We start from the raw sequence: 9,940 nt of genomic DNA on the forward strand, positions 1-9,940 counted from the left end.
CCGGCCTCCTCTCAGCAGAAACCGCTGTGTTTGGGGGGGGGTGTGGTGTGGGTGCGTGTACATACGCCCATTCCTCCACAGCTTCTTCTAGTCTTCCAGCTCTGTTTGGCAGAGGAACGTGAGTCTGTTGCTCCTGCTTTGTACAGATGGTTGGACCAGGGACTTCCAGAGGTCCCTTCCAACCTAAATTACTCTATGATGCCTTATCAAGTGAAAATAGTTATGTAGATAAGACAAGAGACACCAGTTCTCCCTAAGACACAAATCCACAGAAAACCTGGCTTCCTTGGATCCACTGATCACAGGATATTTCTCTTCTGACTGCTTTCTCCAAGCGCTGTTCGGATTTGGCTTCTTCATAGCAGCAGCTGCTCCTCGTACCTGCTCTCTCAATATATGACCATCATGAAGAAAAATAACTTCACTAATTAATTCATGTCTCCTGAAACCTGTGAAGAATATTTGGTAGAAACCATACTCTATTGCGGGAACATCCCTGTGGTCAGCTCCAAGTACTGCGGAGAACACAGTATCTTTAAAAATGACTCGCTCCTCTTAGCTCTAGAGGTCTGCCCAACACACAGTGAACTTCAGCAAGCAGTGAAGGTTGCTTCATTGCAGATTTGTTTGCTTCCAAATCCAAAGATCCTTTTCTTGGCGTGAAGAAGTCCTCATCTCTGTTTCACTCTCTGCAATGCGCATACTGCAGTGATGAGGAGAAAACAGGCTCCATGCTTAACATTAGACCTTTATCTTTACTGGAGACCAGCTAAGCCTCCCTGAAGATATTAAGGATTTGAGAAGCCTCCTAGCAGATTTGTCTGCGCTTTCAAGAACATCAACATTGAAACAGACATTTCAGTGGGGTCACCAGCAGTCCTGCTTCACCCGGTGAGGGTTCCTCCCATCCTGTCCACCTGGAAATCTCCTCCTTGATGACCTCAAGGTGATGGAGGACCCAGCACACAAGGGCTGGGGTGAAAACCTCAGCGAGTCAGAGCACTGTGTTCCATCAGTCTCTGATCCTTCAGCTTTTGCTGCCATCCATTCAAATAGAAACCTTGTTATCCTGATGTACTCATTAAATTTATCTGTTTCCAAACCTCTGGTTTTAGGCAATAGTTCTCCCAGAATTCCTAAATGGTGATTAACTGACACGTTCAGTTGAGCTGTTTCCAATTTGGCTGCAGTAATTTCCACGCCCATATTTATATTTCCATGTGCACATCACCAGCAGTTCTATTTCCAACACATCCATCCCTCCATCTGCTCGATTTGCTGGTGCTTATTATAAAACTGAGGCTATATTAAAAAAAGGAGTGGGCCAGTTGGGACCAAAGCTCCCATGTACTGTTCCTTCTCCCTGCTTTCTTGCTATAATCAAGGATATCTGTCTATTTACAGTCCAACATGATATAATACTTGACTCCATGATGTCAATTTTTACTCCTCATCGGTCCTGTCCGTACATCACCCTAGCGGCTTGTAGGCCCTCGGCACTTAAAGGCATGTCTCCACAGCCTTGTTCCTTATTTGAATTGCTCTGTTCATCAGCTCGGCCTGACATCACGCTTACCAAAGCTGAGGGCAAATTCTCGCTTTGTTTTGGGCCACATCTACATTTTCTTTGATATCTGCATCATGCACATTACATCACCATCTTACTTCATCTTTCTTCTAAATTCCTACAAGCTGCATTCAATTTCTCTTTTCAAATCCTCTGTAAGAGGTAACTTAGCTCCACTTTTGGAAATTCTCATGCCTGCACTCCTGCACAGTTCACGAGTAGCCGTCATTGCATCCCCAGCAGCGTGGCCAGCAGGGAGAGGGAGGGGATTGTGCCCCTCTGCTCCACTCTCCTGAGACCCCACCTGGTACTGCGTCCAGCTCTGGAGTCCCAAACACAAGAAGGACATGGACCTGTTGGAGTGAGGCCAGAGGAGGGCCACAAAGATGATCCAAGGGCTGGAGCCCCTCTGCTGGGAGGACAGGCTGGGAGAGTTGGGGAGGTTCAGCCTGGAGAAGAGAAGGCGAAAATGGGAGAACACAGAGCCCCTTCCAGTGCCTAAAGGGGCTCCGGGAGAGCTGGGGAGGGACTTTTTACAAGGGCATGTAGGGATAGGACGAGGGGGAATGGCTTCAAACTGGAAGAGGGGAGATTGAGATGAGATGTGAGGAAGAAATTGTTGCCTGTGAGGGCGGTGATCCCCTGGGGCAGGTTGCCCCAAGGAGCTGTGGCTGCCCCATCCCTGGAGGTGTTCAAGGCCAGGTTGGACGAGCATTCTATGATTCTATGATTGATTTGAGCACCTAGGCATGCAGCCACCCTGTTTCTCGCCTGGTTACTCTGGGAGTTCCAGGTAGTTTTCATAGCGTTCACACGAAAGCAAATAGATCCAACTCTCACACCCGGTGATCTGCTCTCCCCATTGTAACGAATCACACCTAGTCTTGCGTTATCTTTCGCATGTCCTGTCCTCCACCTTCAGCTTTCCACAACAACCAAAGCACTTTCAGAGCTGCTTTGTGGTCTTTCCCCGGTGCAGGCAACTATTCCTGACTCCCATGTCTCTATACATGAAAAAAGGAGAGAAAAAATGCTTATTCCCCTTAAAACTGCCCATGTTGCTCTTTGCTAGTTAATCTGTCTGTTCTTGGAGTCCATCAATTACTTAATGCGTATGATATGGTTATATAGAATTAATATTTTTTCTTACAGATGTTGCTTGGCATTCAGTAACTGCAATACGGGAGAATATGAAGTAGTAACAAAAAATCTACCTTGTCTACTCGCCATACCATCTTTAAAACCATTTCTTCTTGAACTCTGCAGCAACGGTGTCTTGGAAAAAGAGGAAGAATATGCTTGTGGTAGTGATGAGGTTAGCAATTGAGTATTTCACGGCAATCTATGATTCTATGATTCTATGACCTACCTGTTAGCGTTAATAAAACTGTGGTGGTTTTGCAACTATAAAAGCTCACTGACTCGCGGGAAGAAACGGGCTTTGAAGCGTTACACATTCAAACGAGCCCACTGGCTTCCACTTCTGCGAATTCCCTTGAAGTGGGGATCTTCCCAAATATGGCTTTATTTGTGGGCAAAATACACAGGACATGTAAACACGTGCAGAGCATATCTAGAGGAAAATTCAGTTTTTCTTCCATGGCTACGGAGGGACCTTTCATGGCTGAGTCTGTGCAGAGCTAATGGTGAACCCTGGCTCCAAGCGTCTGATAAGGAGTCGCGCTGCTGGGACAGAGATGAGACCTTTCCATACATCGTCCACGTGGAAAGGTGTTCTCCTTCTGGCTGTAGTAATGTTCGTAAGAATTAGGGGACTGAAGAAAAGTATCTGAGCAGTGTTGTGGTCAAAGTGGCAGACTCTGCAGAAGGGACATGTCTTTGCCTCCAAGCCGCTCATGAGCTTGCCTCCAAGCAAATCATGAGCTTGTCTGTAAACTGAGAGTTTTTCTATTTCTGTTCTTTCTTCTGTTATATTTACCCTGAAGTCAGTGAAATAAGTGCTTTTCTGAAGCACTTGCGTGTTGGTTTCTTTGCAGCTCTAATTCCAGGATCCGTGCAGTTGTGACATTTCGGAAAGTTGGGAGTTTTCCAGTGGAAACTCTTGTTTGCGTTTTGTGCAATCGTTATTTGTACAAAGCTTCTGCAGCTTTGTCAAAACTCGGCCTTTGCACTGACGTTTCCCACGTAGAACAATTTGCATGTATATTATATCCAGACTTGGGCTGAACAACCCGCACCTTGCTGCTAAAGAGGATTCACCTGCTTTAAAAAATGATGCTAGGAAACCCCAAATCCCACTACCTCCAGCCCCCAGACCTCTGGTCTCTCCAACCACTGGTCCCAGACCTCTTTTCCTCCATCAGGGACGGGGCTCAGCCATACAAGCGCACTGATCAGGAGACCCTTTTTATTATTGCCTCCTTTTACCCACCCTCTTCTCCATTTTCTCCAACGTCTTCCTCTCCAATCCACCTTAATCTCTCCCTGCCTTTGGTCCTTCCCCTAACCATCCCATGCAAAGCTCTGCAGGTCCCCACATTCACCTGAAAACGTCCCAGGATCAGATTTACACAATCCTACGTCCCCTCTCGAATACCACATTGTAAGTGTGGTTCCTCTTCAGGAGACCCAAGAAAATCTTGTTTCCCATCAGCAACCCGAGAGGTCCGGTCTTTGCTAATGTCCCCATTATCTCCTCTTCGTCACCATTGTGTGATTAATTCATTACTGTTCCTGCCTCCTTTCCTTGTTTCTACGCTAAAAAAGGCATTAACCAGCTCTCTTTACAAAGCAGATACCCTTCAACCCTAAATATCATTAAAATTTGAGTAATTAATTTTGTTTATGTGACAAAGTTCAGAGTCCAACAGCTCTAGCACCCCGAGCGATTTGGGATTGGGAATTTGAACTTTTAAGGAAACGGTGGATCGCTGCTGAAAGAGTTGGAAAAGGGAAGGAAGGAAAGAAGGGGAAAAAAGGGCAGAAAGGGAGACTAATCTCTCCCATTGTGCCCAGAAGGGTTTCCAAGCACTTTGGAAACATTAACGAACCTATTCTTAGAGCACCCCTGTGAAGCAGGTCAGCTGGCTGATTAATAGAGGAGATGAGATAGAATCATTAACGATGAAATAAAAATGTGAATTGTTTGAAAAGCATCTACACGAGGCGCGTTTCCCCTCGACGCAGAGCTCCAGAATGTCGAGTTTGAGAAGTAACAGGAAACAGCAGATTTTTTTCCCCCCCCTTAATTGCCTTTAACTCTGTGTCTCTTAAGCTAGAGAAAATGATCCAAAGAAGAAACTCTCACACCGAGATGGTACGGCATTATTTACTTCCAGGCATGCCTCCAAGAAGGATGCTGCTTCTCCTCCAGCTGCTTGCTCGCACCGGGGGCTTCTTGTTACAGAGATGAACGCTGCCACAAATGTCAGGGAAGTTATAACAGTGACAACGGCTTTGCAATGTAGGGTAAACTATTGATTTAATTGTTTTTCAAAGCTCTTAGGTGCTCTAATGCTTATTTCCTGCATCTCTCGGTCCATCTGGTCAGAAAATAGGCATAAACTTGACCGGAAACCTCTCGTGTTCATGTGGAAAACAAATAGTTTAGAAACACCAAAATTATGTCAGACAAAACCCATCAGCAGGAGCAGCAAAGCAAGGGTGTGAGGACAGGACCGACTAAGTCAACACAAGCATTGGTGTCATGGACCAAACATCCAACAATCGCAAGTCTGGCTGGAAGGAAAGAGATTTTAAAACCTAAAATCCTGCTGATTTTGAGCTTTTAGGGGAAATCCAGCAACGCTGTATTTGTAGAGGCATTTCAGATTCAGCCTGAAATGCACAAATAAAACCATTGGTTTCTCTGCTGCAGCATCAGCAATCACCATTTGTCATTTGATAGGATGAGGGGGAATGGCTTCAAACCAGAAGAAGAGAGATGTAGACGAGATATTAGGAAGGAATTCTTCCCTGTGCGGGTGGTGAGCCCCTGGGGCAGGTTGCCCCGAGAAGCTGTGGCCGCCCCATCCCTGGAGGTGTTCAAGGCCAGGTTGGACGGGGCTTGGAGCAACCTGGGCTGGTGGGAGGTGGCCCTGCCCAGGGCAGGGGATCTGGAACTTGATGACCTTTGAGGTCCCTTCCAACCCAAACCATTCTGTGATTCTATGATTTTATGATGCGTTCTCACATTGATTATTCTGGTCCAAAAGAGAAGAACAGGTTAAAAAAAAAAATGCCCATAAAAAAATGGCAGGTCAAATGCAAGCTGTGGTTGACTAGAACTTCATTTCAGAAAAAAAAAAACAAACAAAATCATCTGGAGGGATTACAGGGGGTGCGGATAGTCCCTGCCTCTCCGTGAACTCCTCCTTTTGCTCTCTCACTCTACAGCCACCCACCGTGCCCCGCTGAGCCATGTCAGGGAAGTGAACGTTGGAGGCAACTGGTGTGGCAACTCTGGCTGGAACGGAACATACTACACTAAACTCCTGGAAGAGTAAGTGCTGATTACTGGTGTCCCAGTCCTGCCAGTAGCCAGGAACAACTGGGACACCACTCTTGTGCATTGCTGTAAAGACCATACAAACAGAATGCTGTTTCTAAGCGGCCTTCAACTTGATATTTTTTTTTTTTTGTTGGGATTAAGCACAGTATGAGAGGCAAAAGGACAAATGTTATCAAGAAAAGGAGTGCAGCTTTTTGTACAACCCTGCTAGGCTTTCCCGGTTGGTTTTCACAGATGAAGGAGTGATGTACAAGCGTTGCCGAGAGCCTACCGGTAAACCAGTCAAAGTAGGGGAAAAAAGCACATGGCAAGAGGAGGAATTTGAGGCAGCGTTTCTTCAGGGTGGGTTCTTCTGGCACTTTACTTTCAACCCAGAAATTAAGTGAGGACAGTTGTCTTTTCACAGGAACTTACAGATTTTTCTTCTTTGCTTGTCCAGAATAGCCTTAAATCTTACCTCCCAGCACTAATGGAAGTTCAGTGCACAATACTTTCCAGCTTTCCCACAGTAAAGGGTCACCCCATCACCAGGTGAGGGCTCTGATAGTGGGTTCAGTTCAATGATGGGTTCTCCAACCCTTTTTTTCCTATAGCATTAATGCTTTTTGTGTCGCTGCCATGTGCAGCACTCATCAGTCAGTACATCTTGAAAGACACAGAATCATAGAATGGTTTAGGTGGGAAAGGGCCTTGAAGATCATCCAGTTCCACCCCCCCTGCCATGGGCAGGGACACCTCCCACCAGACCAGGTTGCCCAAGGCCACGTCCAGCCTGGCCTTCAACACCTCCAGGGATGGGGCCTCAACAACCTCTCTGGGCAACCTGTGCCAGTGCCTCACCACCCTCAAAGTGAAAAATTTCTTCCTAATGTTTAATCTAAACCTGCCCTCTTCCAGTTTAAAGCCATTCCCACTACATGCCCTTGTAAAATGTCCTTCCCCAGCTCTCCTGTAGCCCCTTTAGGGACTGGATAGAACCTTGTTGTAGATATTGCAGCTCTTCAACCATTGAACTCATCGATCTCCAAGCCCTCCTCTGTGGTCCCGTCCTGAGAGTAGGACTTGCTGAAAATTACCCACATTTGAGTGTGGATATGGACAATAATTGTTTACCATGACCTTAGAGATTTGCCATTCCGATACACATTAACATTCACTTAAAAATATGCAGTTACTAGTACCTAACGCCTCTCATGCTCGCACTTCGGCAGCACCCAGGAGGGGGACGCTGCTGTCACTAGAGGAGACACTATAGGATGCAAATTCAGAATTCGAGCTTATTTCCTATTTTGCGACTGAGCACGACACAACCAACACCTGAACTTCACCGTTGCCATCTCTGGGCACAGAGATGAGTTCCTGAAGAACTATACCCAGTTCCTCCCGGCATAAACAGCAGTGTTTCTCATACAGTATATAAAATGGGCAAAACGCACGAAAAGTGAGGGTCAAAAAGTCAAATGGAAGTGTCTCTGCAGCTTCTGAAGAGATACACCACAGGGCTGTGCCCATGTGCCTAAAGCACTGACACCAACTGGCCCTGGTGAGGCCGTATCTGGAGCACTGTGTCCAGTTCGGGGCTCCACGGGTCAAGAAGGACAGGGAACTGCTGGAGAGGGTCCAGCAAAGGGCTACAAAGATGCTGAGGGGATTGGAGCATCTGTGTTATGAGGAAAAGCTGAGGGACGTGGGGCTGTTCAGTCTGGAGAAGAGAAGACTGAGGGGGGATCTTATCAAAGCTGATAAATCCTTCAAGGGAGGGTGCCAGGGGGATGGGAACAGTCTGTTTCCAGTGGTGCCCGGTGACAGGACAAGAGGGAATGGGCACAAACTTGAACATAGGAAGTTCCATCTTAACATGAGGAGGAACTTCTTTGCTTTGAGGGTAGTGGAGCACTGGCACAGGCTGCCCAGAGAGGTGGGGGAGTCTCCCCCTCTGGAGCCATTCCAAACCCGCCTGGATGCCGTCCTGTGCCACTGCTGGAGGTGCCCCTGCTCTGGCGGGGGGTGGCACTGGGGGAGCTCCAGAGGGACCTTCCCACCCCCACCAGTCTGGGAGTCTGTGAAAAGAGTCTGTGTTAATACTGCTGAAATGTCTTAACCTCAGAAAAGGCGTGGTTGGATACAAAGTGCCTAAAAGGACTGATCCCGCACAGCTGGAACCTCTGACCGTGCCCAGGGTTGCTCCAAGCGTGTGAGCTGGAACAAGCCAAATTTGTACCAGGGTGCTTGAATAGCTGACGGCACGGTTGTGTACCAGCCCCATGGATCCCCACGTCTTCAGACATCTCTGTAGACCTTGCAGCAGTCCGTTTGTCTGTCCCAGGAACGTCCTGTGTGGAAGAGTGCAGTGTGCTAACGTTAAAGGAGTACCAGTCAGGCAGGACGGCGAGACCGTGGTTCAGACTCCCGTGAACGATCAGCTCTGCTGGGGACTTGAGTTTCACCTGGCTTCAGACACTCCTGAGGAGGGCTCAGTGAAAGATGGTACATCACGTGGTAAAAACAAGGTACCCTTAGAAAGCTGGGAGGATATACGAATAGTACAGGACGGAGATTAAGTGGAAGGAATTTTTTCCTAAAGGAGATGTTCCAGATAAGCCCCATAGTGCCTTCTGTTAAAGCCTCCTTTAGCGGCTGAAAAATAGCAACATCTTGTATTGGTGTTGTGGGGTTTTCCTCCTCAGACTGAGTGGCTAACACAATAGCTGCTATTTTTTCCATTAGACGGGAAAAGCAGTAGATTGTACTCTTCTTTTGAAGCTACTAACCAAACTCGAAGTTTATTTGTTGTGCATACAAAAAAAAAATTTGAAGTGTTGTAGCAAGAATAGGACTCAGTGCTTCCCTTTGACCCAGAAGACCAAATTGCTGTCAAGCTGGTGACATACTAAGGGACGAGTTTCCTGCTATTACATGGCAAGGAAAATATTTCTAAGAAAAACAGAGGTGCTGCGTTCCACCAAAAGGGAAGGAGCTGTTCAGTGTTGGCTTCAGTAAAGTTCTCCTTTCAGAAAAGATGGGTTTCACGCCGCCAAATGCAAAGACTGATTCCAAAAATAACTAATTTGCAAGGCAAAAAGTTGAAATTGTATCTCCTTCATGCTCCTTCTGCACTGAGGAGATGTGTTTGTGTCTTCTAGAGCTAGGAAGATGCTCCAAGTGATTCACTGCGCCATCAAAACATCTTCTGTTGTTCCAAGGTCTTGTTCACATCATGTGGACCGGACAGGACAAGACTGGAGTTCCTGAGCTGCAAACTGCCGGGAGCCAGAGAGCATGCTGGGGAAATAGTGTTGCCTGTATGTACAAAGATCAGGATGGTTGTGTAGGATCAGCCCAAGAGTCCATCCAGCCCAAAATCCTCCCAGCCCAGCCTTGGGCAGGTACCTAAGGAAGGGTATGAAGAGAGAGGGCACATATGATATTTCCTACTAATACTGGCACAACCTTCAATTATTTTCAGCTCTTAATTACTCAGCCCCTGAGGCAGAAGTGGTTTCTGTGCATTTTGTAACCCTCAACGGGTTTGTTCAGTCTCCCCTTTGCTTTGTCTTGAACCTGGAACCCAAGATCGTCATTTCATGCTCCCCTAGTGCTTTTTGGAGAGAAGGAAAGAAAAGTCTCAAATGAAATGAATCATTTAAAAGACTCGCCAGGCTGTTTCTCACTAATTTTGCCTCTACTCACCAGCCAGCGCCCTTCCCTAATATCGGTCATTTTATCATTTCACTAATATAAATGTGCCTCTTTCTGCAGCTATGTAATAATAAAAGGACATGTCAGCGCATCTTTTCTCAACAATGATTGTAGGGAGAAAAAATGCAATGGCAGAGGGGTAAGTAGAAAACATCTAAGTATCTCCTGACTAGTAAAGCATACAAAGTCTAAAGTTGTCTCTC

The 9,940-nt window shown here is 46.7% G+C and overlaps 1 pseudogene; it reads left to right on the forward strand.

Moving 5' to 3' along the window:
- LOC104291748 overlaps window positions 1–9,940 on the forward strand; it is a 32,750-nt pseudogene that overhangs the window by 19,480 nt on the left and 3,330 nt on the right.

This window comes from Charadrius vociferus, unplaced genomic scaffold (assembly GCF_000708025.1).
Source record: "Charadrius vociferus isolate BGI_N301 unplaced genomic scaffold, ASM70802v2 scaffold407, whole genome shotgun sequence".
Taxonomy (NCBI): Eukaryota; Metazoa; Chordata; class Aves; order Charadriiformes; family Charadriidae; genus Charadrius; species Charadrius vociferus.